Source organism: Bombyx mori, chromosome 14 (assembly GCF_030269925.1).
Source record: "Bombyx mori chromosome 14, ASM3026992v2".
Lineage (NCBI taxonomy): Eukaryota > Metazoa > Arthropoda > Insecta > Lepidoptera > Bombycidae > Bombyx > Bombyx mori.
In genome coordinates this window covers 7,074,527-7,086,768 of record NC_085120.1, presented here as the reverse complement: position 1 = coordinate 7,086,768, position 12,242 = coordinate 7,074,527, and the positions used below count along the sequence as shown (strand labels likewise).

Here is a 12,242-nt window from a genome sequence, read left to right as displayed (position 1 = left end):
AGTACCGAATACTAAACTAAAACTAATGGAAGTAAAAATTAGTAAAGGAAATTTTGAACTGAAAATATGTATATTCAGAAATTTTAATGAAACATCTTAAAGCTGAAAGTTGGCCCCGTGTCTAATTGCAGTGTTGACCTCTGTTGCGCCTTCTACTTCTCCTAGGGTCTCGAAACATACAGGCGTGAGTGCCAGGAAATCGTTTCGTGGGTGACTTCGGTAGTCCCACAAACAACAATCACATAACAGCAGGAATATTATAATGTCATTGTTAAAATTAAAATATATTTATTTTCCGTGCGAATAATTGATCAAATTATAACAAGTAAAAATTCGATCGCTAGCGAAATACAATCTGACTTGATTATACAACGTTCTGTATCCATTTCAGACTCGTAGCTGTTCTGTGAACTAAATCCATTTTATTTTACTGTGGTTTTGGATACAGTGTCTTTTACATTACGAATTCCCAGTTAAGTTACCTGGGCTGCCTTACTTACGTGAACTGAAATTTACTTTATACAGATTTTTGGTTGAGTCTATCTTTCGGTTCGTCTATCGTAGTCCTGACATTTCCATATTACTCGTAGTATGCGTAGAGGAAAGCAATCGTTAGCAGGATGAGTGGGCTAATATGCGAAATATTCAAATTTCTTTAAGTGGCAAATTTGGTTTTGTTTACTATACTTAACCTCTAGCAACTAGAAACATTATCTCCGGTTACCTGAACGCTATCGTTAAGTCTTTTCTTCTGGATGCCAATGTGGGACCTAGATACAAGAGGTAATAGTGGGAGTGACTTGCAGACAACTACACGATATATCCGTGTTAGAAATTTATAAAATATTTAGAACTATTCATAATCAATAGAAAATATTACATTTCAATAAAGGAGAGCATCTAGGCTCCTCTGCACGCCTTCGGGAATAATAAAGTGCACAGAGTTTAATAAAAAAACCTTTAAAGAAAAGGAATTAATATATATTTTTCAAGACCACAGTTTTACCCCTCATTGGTAATAAATAAAACTCAGCATGGGAGCTTTAAATTCATTAATTTCGAAACCTGTCTCTTCCCGTAATCTAATTCATTCAGGTTGTGGAAATAACAACAACTCGGGTCCGTGGAGACACATTTGAACAAAGAGAAAATGAAAATCGTTTGTTTTACATATTAAGTTAAAGAAAATTATTTCTTGAGTCTACGATTGAATTTCACCAATAAGTAATTCCTTTCAAAGTTCTACACTATTACTAGCGGACCCGACAGACGTCCTGCAAAAATTCATTCAAGTCGATCCAGCCGTTTAGTTGTAGTATAGATAAATTACCTATATAACGACTGCAGCACCATCTGCCGCGTTGATTTGTGAACCTAAGCCATCCAGGGCGCCACCCAAATGCACACCAAAAAAAATCATTCAAATCGGTCTAGCCGTTTAGGAGGAGTTCAGTGACAAACACACGCACAGAAGAAATATATATATAAAGATATTACTAACTCATGTATCCTGAACTACTTGCGAATTGTAAAGTTTTCATTGCAGATGTAACTTGTTGGTCAAAATGTTGATAAACGAAACGTAAAATACAGGTTCCTTTTAACAGATATTTATTGGTGGTAGTGCGTCTTATGAGCCCGCACTAGTAAGTAGGAACATTACCATGCCTATTTCTACCGCAACTCTGGCATACGTCTCCATTTAAAGTGTGGAACATTCGATATATAATGTAATCAGATAATATTGACCACAAATCTCAATATAATATTTATATGACGTTATGATCTTTATGACCACGTAATTCAAAAAGGGCCGTCAGCTCATCTGACCCACACCCATAAAAAAGCAAACTTTAACTCCTAATGTGTCTTATTGTCTTAAATGTCTCTCTCAATGTCTTTATTTTTTATTTTTTCATCGTTTGTTCGTCAAAAAGACTTTCTGTCTACATTTTCTTTGTGTAAGGTGTTTTTTTTCGGTCCATTCCTGGTTTGCCATTAGTCTTTAAGACTTCATCGAATACTTTTTTAAGTTGTAAAATGTTTTGTTCGGCCCAAGAAAGTAGCTGTGTACGACGCTGGTTGATAATTTCTTTTGATCGATTTAAACATAACTCCAGTGCGTCTGAGGCCTTGACTAAAAAATTACTGGTCCGAGTGGCTTCTGCCACAGCAAATCGGCCACCTTCATGGAAGAGCTTTATTCCTGACATGAATCTAACATTAGATATGCGAACCTCCTGAACCTGCCGTTCAAGGGACATTCTATTCATTTCTATTACCTCGTCAAGAGATTTTTGAAAACATTCTAGATAATTTGTCAAACGAGCTGCATAGCTCTTGGTTTTAAGTTTTTTTACTTCATGACCAATTGTATCTTTTGTCATCAAATGATCTAAATCTGCTTGCATTTTCGTTACATTTTTTTGTAAAGGGTATAATTCAGGAGAGTCTAGTTTACAGCATTCAGCGGCTACGACAGGTAGAGTTTCAATTAATTTATTGATTGCATCCAAATGTGAATTGAGGCGTTCCTGATGGAAACATAATTCAGCAGAACGCGCGTCACGAACAGCTGTTATTCTTTCTAAACGAATATTGTGTAATCTGTTTTTTACTGAATATCTCCTTTGTAATACCGCTACACGCTCACGAACCCACAACAGAGCCTGAAGGTTTAGTTCTTTTGGAATCAAGTCAACACTAGTTCTAAAGGTTTCGAGAAAACCATTCTTCCAATTTTGAAGACTTACTTCGTGTAGTGCACTTTGTAAAATGGCACGTGGTATTTCTGCATTACCGCGATAACTCACAGGATTTGATATTTGCTCTGGAGTATGTATAGTTTTATGATTAGATCCCGTGTATTTATGCAAAAAGTAATTGTACTCTAGAATTAAACACTTTGACAAATACGGCTGAAGATTCATAAATTCCTCGAGTCGACAGATTTCAGATTCACTATGATGTCGATACGATTCTCCGATACGTTCAAGTGCTGCAACCTGTGTATTATAGAGTACTTGAAGTTTGTCTAGATCTGGAGCGCAGCGCATCTGTTCTAAATTAATGTTAAAAGTTACTTCACTTGATAATTGCAAAATATCATTACTAGTTAAAAGATCTTCTACTGCTACTATTGTGAGTTTTTGGGCAATTGCCGATCTTAATATATGAGTATCGTAAAGATGTCCAGCATCATGCAATATAGCATATGTGTGACGGAGACTGTTTCCTAATGATATGAGGCTTTTCTGCATCATAACTACGTCCTTTTCTGTAGATTCCTTAAATTCACTATGATGTTCAGATTTTTCGAACACGCTGTTGGATAAATGACGTAAAGTTCGTTCAATTAATGGCTGAATATCTAAAATTTCACGTCCGTAGTCTTTATCCAGAATTATTTCATGTCGGTAGATATCGTTTCCGAGATCTTCCAACTTACGAGAAAAACCAACAAAAACGTTTATGAGTGCAGTTTTATAGGCTTGTACCATACGAGATACGCACTTTTCAAAAATATCAATACTGTCAAATATCCGACCGGTTGATTGTACCGAGGCAGTACTTTTTCGATCAACATTGCTAGACCTGCCTTGTAAAACTGTTTTTCCGCTGTGAAAGAGCGTGCTTCTTTGCTTTCTCGAAAGTATCGATACGTCAAGTTTTAACAGCTTTAGGGAAGATCGCCCACGTAATTTACTTTCATCAGCCTGAACACGTAGTGATGCCTCTAATTCTGTGTAAGCTCTATTATTGCTAAGTAGCTGCTGATTAATTTCGTATATTCTGCCATCGAAATCGTGTAGCAATGTTTTTGGTGCACAATGCCCGATACTAATTAATTGTTCAAATTTATCTCGTAATATTACTTGAAGTGCGTTAGCTCGTTTTCTTTCTAACTTCAAAGCTTCGTCCTTAAATCGTTCAATCTCACCAATACGCACGTTTATTAAATTATTAACAAGATACAATGCTTTGTCGTGGTCGTCTTTGGATAACTCACCTTCCTCGGTATCACAATTAGAGATTACTGAGTTAATATCATTTTGATTTTGTTTAATATGCTCTACTAAATTTTCTGAAATAATCCTAATTTCAACATCTACACTTTCGTTTATTTTCGCTGCTTCAGAAGCGATCATGTCAAGAACTTTTTGGTGTTTTTTTTCTAGTGCCTCCAAACAGGTTCCTAAAATAGGACCACTATTTTTTGGACCTACCAACTGAGGTAAAGAAGCAATTGCAGCATTATCTTCTGAACAGCCGGCGGAAGCAATCAGAAATTTCGAATTCATTTTTTCACAACACTTCATTGTTTTTTTTTGTTAAATTAAATACTTCGCTCGCTTTGTGATCTTGTGTTAAAAATTTATCAAATGGCATTTAAAAAAGTCCAATAAGTAAACATCAAAAAAGAATGTCATAAATTTTCAACGTTTCAAAAAGTTTTCTAATCTAATTAAATACTTCTACAGTTTCATCTCTTGTTTATTTTTTCTGTTTACGTTTCAAATATTTTAGTTTTCGTGATCTAAGATTCTATTCGTCGACCTTTGAATAACTATGCTTGTCATCCTGAAAGTTTCATTAAAATGTACATATTATTACGCACTCGGGTTCGGGATAAATAAAAATTCTAGCGAAGTATAAATTAATACTGTATTAACACTTAGAACACTTCACAAACACTTTAAAATTCTCAATTCAATTCTTCCGCTTCGCTTCGAGTGATCCGTTCGCTGTTTCGCTTCGAGTAGTTTCGATTACTGACTTCGTGTCATCTCTGTAACGCTTTTATAGTCGATACGACATCCCTAGATTTATCGAGTACATTCTGGGCAAGTTAAGTAGCTTCGTTGTGTTTTTCTGCTATCTGACAATAAACGGCGTTGTACTTCTCGATTTTACTATTACCTTCTAGTACCTTCAGGTTTTAGGTAAGCGTCAAACATGTTATTTTAGGTGGAATTAACGGATTCTTTTCAACGAATATTTTATTTTGAAACTACTTTTTTCATAGAAACATTTATCTATATATATATATAGATAAATGTTTTGTAATGTATATATATATAAATGAATTTCTGTTCGCTAGTCTCGCTAAAACTCGAGAACGGCTGGACCGATTTGGCTAATTTTGATCTTGAATTATTTGTGGAAGTCCAGAGAAGGTTTAAAAGGTAGATAAATACGAAAATGCTCTAAATAATAATAACGACTTTGTTTTTCCTTTGATGTGTCCCCCGTCGAACGGATTCCTTTTATTTTACACAAAAGTTTAGGTCTTTTATTTATCGATTGAGGCACTACGAAGTCTGCCGGGTCAGCTAGTAAACAAATAAAAAACATGAACTAGTCTTGTTTATAAAATTAATATGTAATTGGAAAACATGAGTCTACATTTAGATTGCATAATTCATTAAAACGATTCAATTAATTTAATCGAATAAAGCGATTTTATTTGAATTTGAACAAGCCTCATTTCTCCGTCCTCTGACTCGATATTCTAATAATCTGTGATGCGGAGTTGAGCGAATACTTAGCTAAATACCAAGGCTGGAAGTACGCGTATTTGGAATTTACGAGTATACCTTCAGCTAACATTCGTGACGTCAGATACCTTGCTGAGGTCGGGTATACATATTTTGTCGAGAATGTAGAAAATTAAAATCAACCACACTTAATATACCTTCCTTTAACATTTCTGACTTTAAAACCTAACCTACCGAATCTTCTGTGGTCTTTTGAGACCTGACTCTTATACCGTAAACATAGACAAACACTTTACAGATTTTATCTCAAATGACTGCCCGATATGATAAAAATCAGAAGATCTGACTGCATGAGGAACACAAGTGTCCTGACGAGAGATAATATCGGGGACATGTATCTGGCTATTAAGTTTGGTCAATTTTTTTATGACCGGCCGCCTGCCTGACTTCAACCCTCCTTGAGAATGCTTTTGTTGACCTTAGGCCTAGGTTGTACTGGCTTTAGAGGAAGTTTGAAAGTGGCATCTGTGACAGAGAAGTTGAGAACCGCGCGTTAGGATGGTATATGGATGATATAGACATGTGATGAGACAAAATGAAAATGGGGTTGATAAGAGAGTGTTAACGATGAATGTGGAAGGATATAGAGAAAGAGGTAGACCTAAGAAGAAATGGATGGATTGTGTGAAAGACTTAGGTGAGTGAGCGAAGAAACGGTATATGATAGAGGAGTACGGAAGGAGAAAACATGTTGTGCCGACGTTGCGAGAATGATGATGAATGATGATGAGATGTATCTGGCGTCGGAAAACAGCTCTGGTGGTGCGGCCATGTGTCTCGAATTCCCGAGATTAAAATGGCGAAGCCTGTTTTCCCTTCAGGACGAAGCGAAAACGCGATTGTCAGTACTTAAGATATAGGAACATTCTGAAAATACACATTAAGCGATGCAAAATGGAATCTTTCCAGTGGGAACTGAAAGCAGTATTATGTCAGTGGGTTAATGCTTTCGAAAAAAGTGCTCAACCAAAAACAGGTACAGCTAGTTTCTTATAAGATAAGCATCACTTCGGCTATTAATTAGTCAAGACGAATGTCCGTTTTCTATCTGATTAAGGAACTGCTATAGTAGACTTGCGCAAAACATCACTTCCTAATGTAATGTGATATGACATCACTTCTACAGACAGGTGATATTACTCGAAAACATTACACATCACTCTTAACATTACTCGGTGCGTTCAATAGATACTGTGACGAATACATTGTATCTATACATCCGAATCATTACCTAACGCCCGGTTCCAATATCCAAAAAACGAATCGTTTTATATTACGATCCGTTACAATATCTACGAATCGTAGGACAAAATAGTTCCTATAAAAACGACTCGTTTTTAAAATTACTGATGACTTGCTACTAACGGATGGGAGGGCTAACATAACGGTTCGTACTGCGTTTTGTATGGAGACTGTTGTCTGTAGTGTTCCTATATTATTTTAGGCCCGGTTCCAAAAAATAACGAATCGTCATTGTATTATAACAACTAATCGTAATCATGCTACCAATACGTAGGCGTATATTAGCGTTCCACAACTATTTTACTTGCCGCGTTACCTACGAGCATCCGTCGGCGCGCTGCTTACTAACGAATCCCTCTGCGTTTCGTTAATGCAAATGATTGTGTCACAAAGATCCTTTAGAAATAAAACTCTTTTCAAAATACATAAGTTTTTATTAAGTAGTATTTTATTAATTAGTATTTTTACATAAATATTTTAAAATAATATAAATTAATTGTAATTCATCACATATGTAATTTTATTCGAACATTCACAATTTAAAAACAGTTACTTTAGTTTTAACTGTAAAGTGAACAAAACGCCATGAAGAGACAAAGGAAACGCCAGATGTCGGCCGGACCGCACCAAAATACCAAAAAAAACTGATAAATTGTAATGTAAGGGAGATATTCCATGATTCCTAGAATTAAAATAAACTAGTAAATACTATTTTCATGTAATCACGTGTTAAATAGTTAACTACTTCATAAAATACCAATTAACAGCTGGCATTAAAAATACGAGCCTGGTTCCTTTTACCTTTAAAAAAGGATAAATTTCACCTAACAGTAATTGCACAGACTGCTTGTCGAGCCGAAATCTTAGTTGAAACTCCTGATTATCGAGCTCTGAATAATAATTGATTCTTGTTTTATGCACTCTATTACTTCGCGTATCATCACTTGAATCGTCGCTTGAATTCAGTAACATTAAAACTTCGTTATCACTTTCTGAACTCGACATTTTAAAAGAAAAAACACAAACACAAAAATTCCAAAGCACAACCGAACAAAATCGGTAGGTTAAAAAATGCTCTACGCGTGGTAGTTCTAACAGCTCACTGACATTTCTAAAATAATATAGGAACACTACAGACAACAGTCTCCATACAAAACGCAGTACGAACCGTTATGTTAGCCCTCCCATCCGTTAGTAGCAAGTCATCAGTAATTTTAAAAACGAGTCGTTTTTATAGGAACTATTTTGTCCTACGATTCGTAGATATTGTAACGGATCGTAATGTAAAACGATTCGTTTTTTGGATATTGGAACCGGGCGTTAGAAATGTCAGTGAGCTGTCACAACTACGACGCGTAGAGCATTTTTTAACCTACCGATTTTGTTCGGTTGTGCTTTGGAATTTTTGTGTTTGTGTTTTTTCTTTTAAAATGTCGAGTTCAGAAAGTGATAACGAAGTTTTAATGTTACTGAATTCAAGCGACGATTCAAGTGATGATACGCGAAGTAATAGAGTGCATAAAACAAGAATCAATTATTATTCAGAGCTCGATAATCAGGAGTTTCAACTAAGATTTCGGCTCGACAAGCAGTCTGTGCAATTACTGTTAGGTGAAATTTATCCTTTTTTAAAGGTAAAAGGAACCAGGCTCGTATTTTTAATGCCAGCTGTTAATTGGTATTTTATGAAGTAGTTAACTATTTAACAAGTGATTACATGAAAATATTATTTACTAGTTTATTTTAATTCTAGGAATCATGGAATATCTCCCTTACATTACAATTTATCAGTTTTTTTTGGTATTTTGGCGCGGTCCGGCCGACATCTGGCGTTTCCTTTGTCTCTTCATGGCGTTTTGTTCACTTTACAGTTAAAACTAAAGTATAATAGCCGGCAAACTTCTTGAGCATTTGTCGACGTAGTGGGGGTAAGTTCGCGCATGGTACACTCACGTGCAAAAACAATATTTACTCTGCGTCATAATGCTATTAAATTATTAAAATCAATATATTATGTATTTAATATAGGTTAATAATTGTAATAATTTAATCTTGGGGTAAAATAGATTTTCCTTCTATTAAGTCAAAACTAGAGCTGTTGCCAGGTCTTGGTTCAGTTGAAGCGAAGCTGGTATTTGTAATTTTTTTTTCGTTATCATAATCTTGACCATCATCATCATCACTGTTTTCATCACCCGAGTCGCTATCATCGTGATGAGTCGACATAGGGCTCATCGGTGTAGTTTACAACTCGGTCGGTTCGGTCTTCTTTTTTGTCTATAATTAATTATTTTTTGAAGATATTCGATTCGTAGTAATCGAATGTTACTTTTTTCAATTACCAGCTTCCGATTACTTTCTGTTTTTTTTCCCATCATTCTTCATTCCGAGCCATTAAAATTTATATCTTCTTTAAATTTTTCGAAGCCTTTCTACGATACGGAGTTTCGCTGCCTGTTATGTAGTTATTATGATAACATCTTTTTATTACAGATTGAACGAAACTATCCATTCCGGTAACTTTCTTCTTCCCTGATCTTTTCTTACCCGGAGTCCGAAACACGGCGAGCAAGCCAGAGTCTTTAGCTTCGTTAATAATGCACCTAGCAGTACTCACTGATGTTTTTCTTGCTTCCGAAGTCTGTTTTACTTTTTCCATATCATTCTTCTCCTGTTTTATAATGAAGCAATATACGTCGTACACAATTTTTTCTACCCTTTCTTTTGAATACTACGCCATAGTGTATTTTTAATAAAAAATCAACAAACACTCAACATATAGCAATGGCAACAAAGTCAACAAGCAATTATAACAAAATATAACTTAACGATTAATAACGATAGACTTTTTACTGTACGCAAGCGTACTTTTGGGAGCAAGCGGAACGAGGGCGCGGTGCGGGACGCAAGGTTCGACTGATCTACCAATAACGCGCTCGATACGATTTCCCCTGCCGTCGCGCCTCACCCTCACCACCAAAGTGATCTAAAATTCGGTTCTGCGCAGTCAAGGTCATTTGCTCACGAAGTTTGCCGGTTACTATAACTGTTTTTAAATTGTGAATGTTCAAATAAAATTACATATGTGATGAATTACAATTAATTTATATTATTTTAAAATATTTATGTAAAAATACTAATAAAAACTTATGTATTTTGAAAAGAGTTTTATTTCTAAAGGATCTTTGTAACACAATCATTTGCATTACCGAAACGCAGAGGGATTCGTTAGTAAGCAGCGCGCCGACGGATGCTCGTAGGTAACGCGGCAAGTAAAATAGTTGTGGAACGCTAATATACGGCTACGTATTGGTAGCATGATTACGATTAGTTGTTATAATACAATGACGATTCGTTATTTTTTGGAACCGGGCCTAAGTGATGTGTTCATACTTTGTATTGTAATACACTGTTAAATTACTTGACAGAGATTGACTTACTTAATAATATAATAATTTTATTTTTTACATAATATAATTTATTGCGGGATGAACGGATTTCATATGGCGACTTAGACTGCAAATTAAGCTCGACGATTATCGTTAATATACGAGAGCAGTAGACGCATTGTTTCGGCGCCGTCTCCTCAAAATGCATCCAAAGAGGACTGACTGTCATTTAGACGCCATTCTTTCTTTCACTTATTAAACACGCATTAAAACAAATAATAAAACTATCTTCAAACAAGTGCTTAAGTAATTCAAACACAAAAATTAATATGAAATATTACTAAACAATTACGAGCGACTAGCGATTTTACAAAAGTAGCGAATAAAAAAAATTAAGTAACTACTTGCGGGGAACTACCACCGGCTGGCCGCATGAAAAATATAAACACAAATACCTATATTAAAATTCAGACGTACCATAGGTATAAAAATGTACCTAGCGGCCAGTGCATACGGTTCTATGTTTGTTTGAAAGTTTCTTATCTAACAGGAGTGAGAAACTGGAGAGGTCTTACTGCATGTCCCTTACTCAGTCACTCTTCGCAATTGACCGTGATCTTCAAGTTTGAAAACAATTTTGGATTATTTCTTGGGTTCTTTAAGATGATCCTATCATTTCCTATGACACTACCTGCCACCAGAGTAAGTTCCCTCCGAATACCTTGATTGGTTGCGATTTGAAACACTGTATTTATAGGCATCATTTTAGGCAAATATCATAAGGCTCTGGAAAAACTGCATGGTATTTAACGAACAAAATAATGTTCTTTTTTACCCTTTACCCTAAGTAAAGAGATTTCAGCGGTAAAGAACGACTTCCTTCCTTCCTGGTATTGTTGTTGTCTAAGAACGACAATAAACAAACCGCCATGTTGGTCAGAACCTCGTTCGCTATAATAGGCAAAAAACCTGTTAAGTACCACCACCATACAACAGAAGAAAAATGTCAAAGTTTGCATATTGCATTATTTCAGAAACCATCTGCGAACACAAGAGGTAGGCACATCGAGATAAAACAAGAGGTATTTTAAGTAGGTACATATCAATTTCTTATAATAAAAATCGTTGTATTTTTCCAATTGTGCTGACATTTCGAACGGACGGATGCGATCACCCACAGAATACAAGTTTGACAATTGACATATATATGTCGCAGGCAATTTGTATGATTCCGCCGTTTAAAAACGGCGTCGTCATTATAAAAACGCTCGCCGTTATGTAAAATGCCGAAGGCAAAATGTAAACTACCGTGTCACTTTATAATATGCCACAACATAGCATCGACAATTCAAACGCCGTTTTCATAATGCCGCGGCAAATTGAATAGCTTAGTTCAATTTTTTACCACGCGCGCCACTGTTGATCAAAATAATAACAACCACGTCAAAAAATAACTGAAAACAGTGCAAATATATCGTGTGGAGAAGACATTTTAGGAAAGAATTCTGATTTTAAAGGTATATATTATAGTGAATTAAAAAATATATACAATTCTCAAATGGAAGCTGTAAAAAAGCCTTGGACAAATAGTAAGATTTTTGAGGTTATTCGGCACCTAAAAATGCTAAGGTGGCCACAATCTGGTTCGCGGAGGACTCCTGCAGATTACTACTGGTCAAAACAATACGAGGTCATGAGCATCAGTGAATTGGACTACCTTATTTTAAAAAGGATAGCCCTGATCCAACCGTTCGTGTAATACCGTTGAACGAATATTCCGATGTATTGTTAGAGATTCATAGAGGTTGCGGACATGGTGATCAAGACAAAATTCAGTATCAAACGAAGGATAGATTTATTAGTGTGAGAAAAGCGATTGATTTATTCGTATCGTTATGTCCTGTTTGTGAATCCAAACGTAACATACCAAATAAAGGTATCGTAGTTAAACCGATTATATCTCGAGATTTTAATGAGCAGAGTCAAGACCATGAATACTTCAAACTTCAAAATAATATGGTTTTACTTACGACCTGTTTGTTTTATTTGAAAG

The 12,242-nt window shown here is 35.5% G+C and overlaps 1 protein-coding gene and 1 long non-coding RNA gene across 3 annotated transcripts in view; one reads left to right on the top strand and one right to left on the bottom strand.

Annotated features, from left to right (window-relative positions):
* The window catches only part of LOC101736509 (myotubularin-related protein 8), a 61,236-nt gene that overhangs the window by 34,524 nt on the left and 14,470 nt on the right, over positions 1-12,242 (bottom strand). The gene's annotated exons all lie outside the window — the stretch shown is intronic.
* On the top strand, positions 8,140-9,718 carry LOC134200108 (uncharacterized). The gene is made up of 2 exons (XR_009974867.1): positions 8,140-8,434; positions 8,554-9,718. It is a non-coding gene; the product is annotated as an uncharacterized LOC134200108 (long non-coding RNA).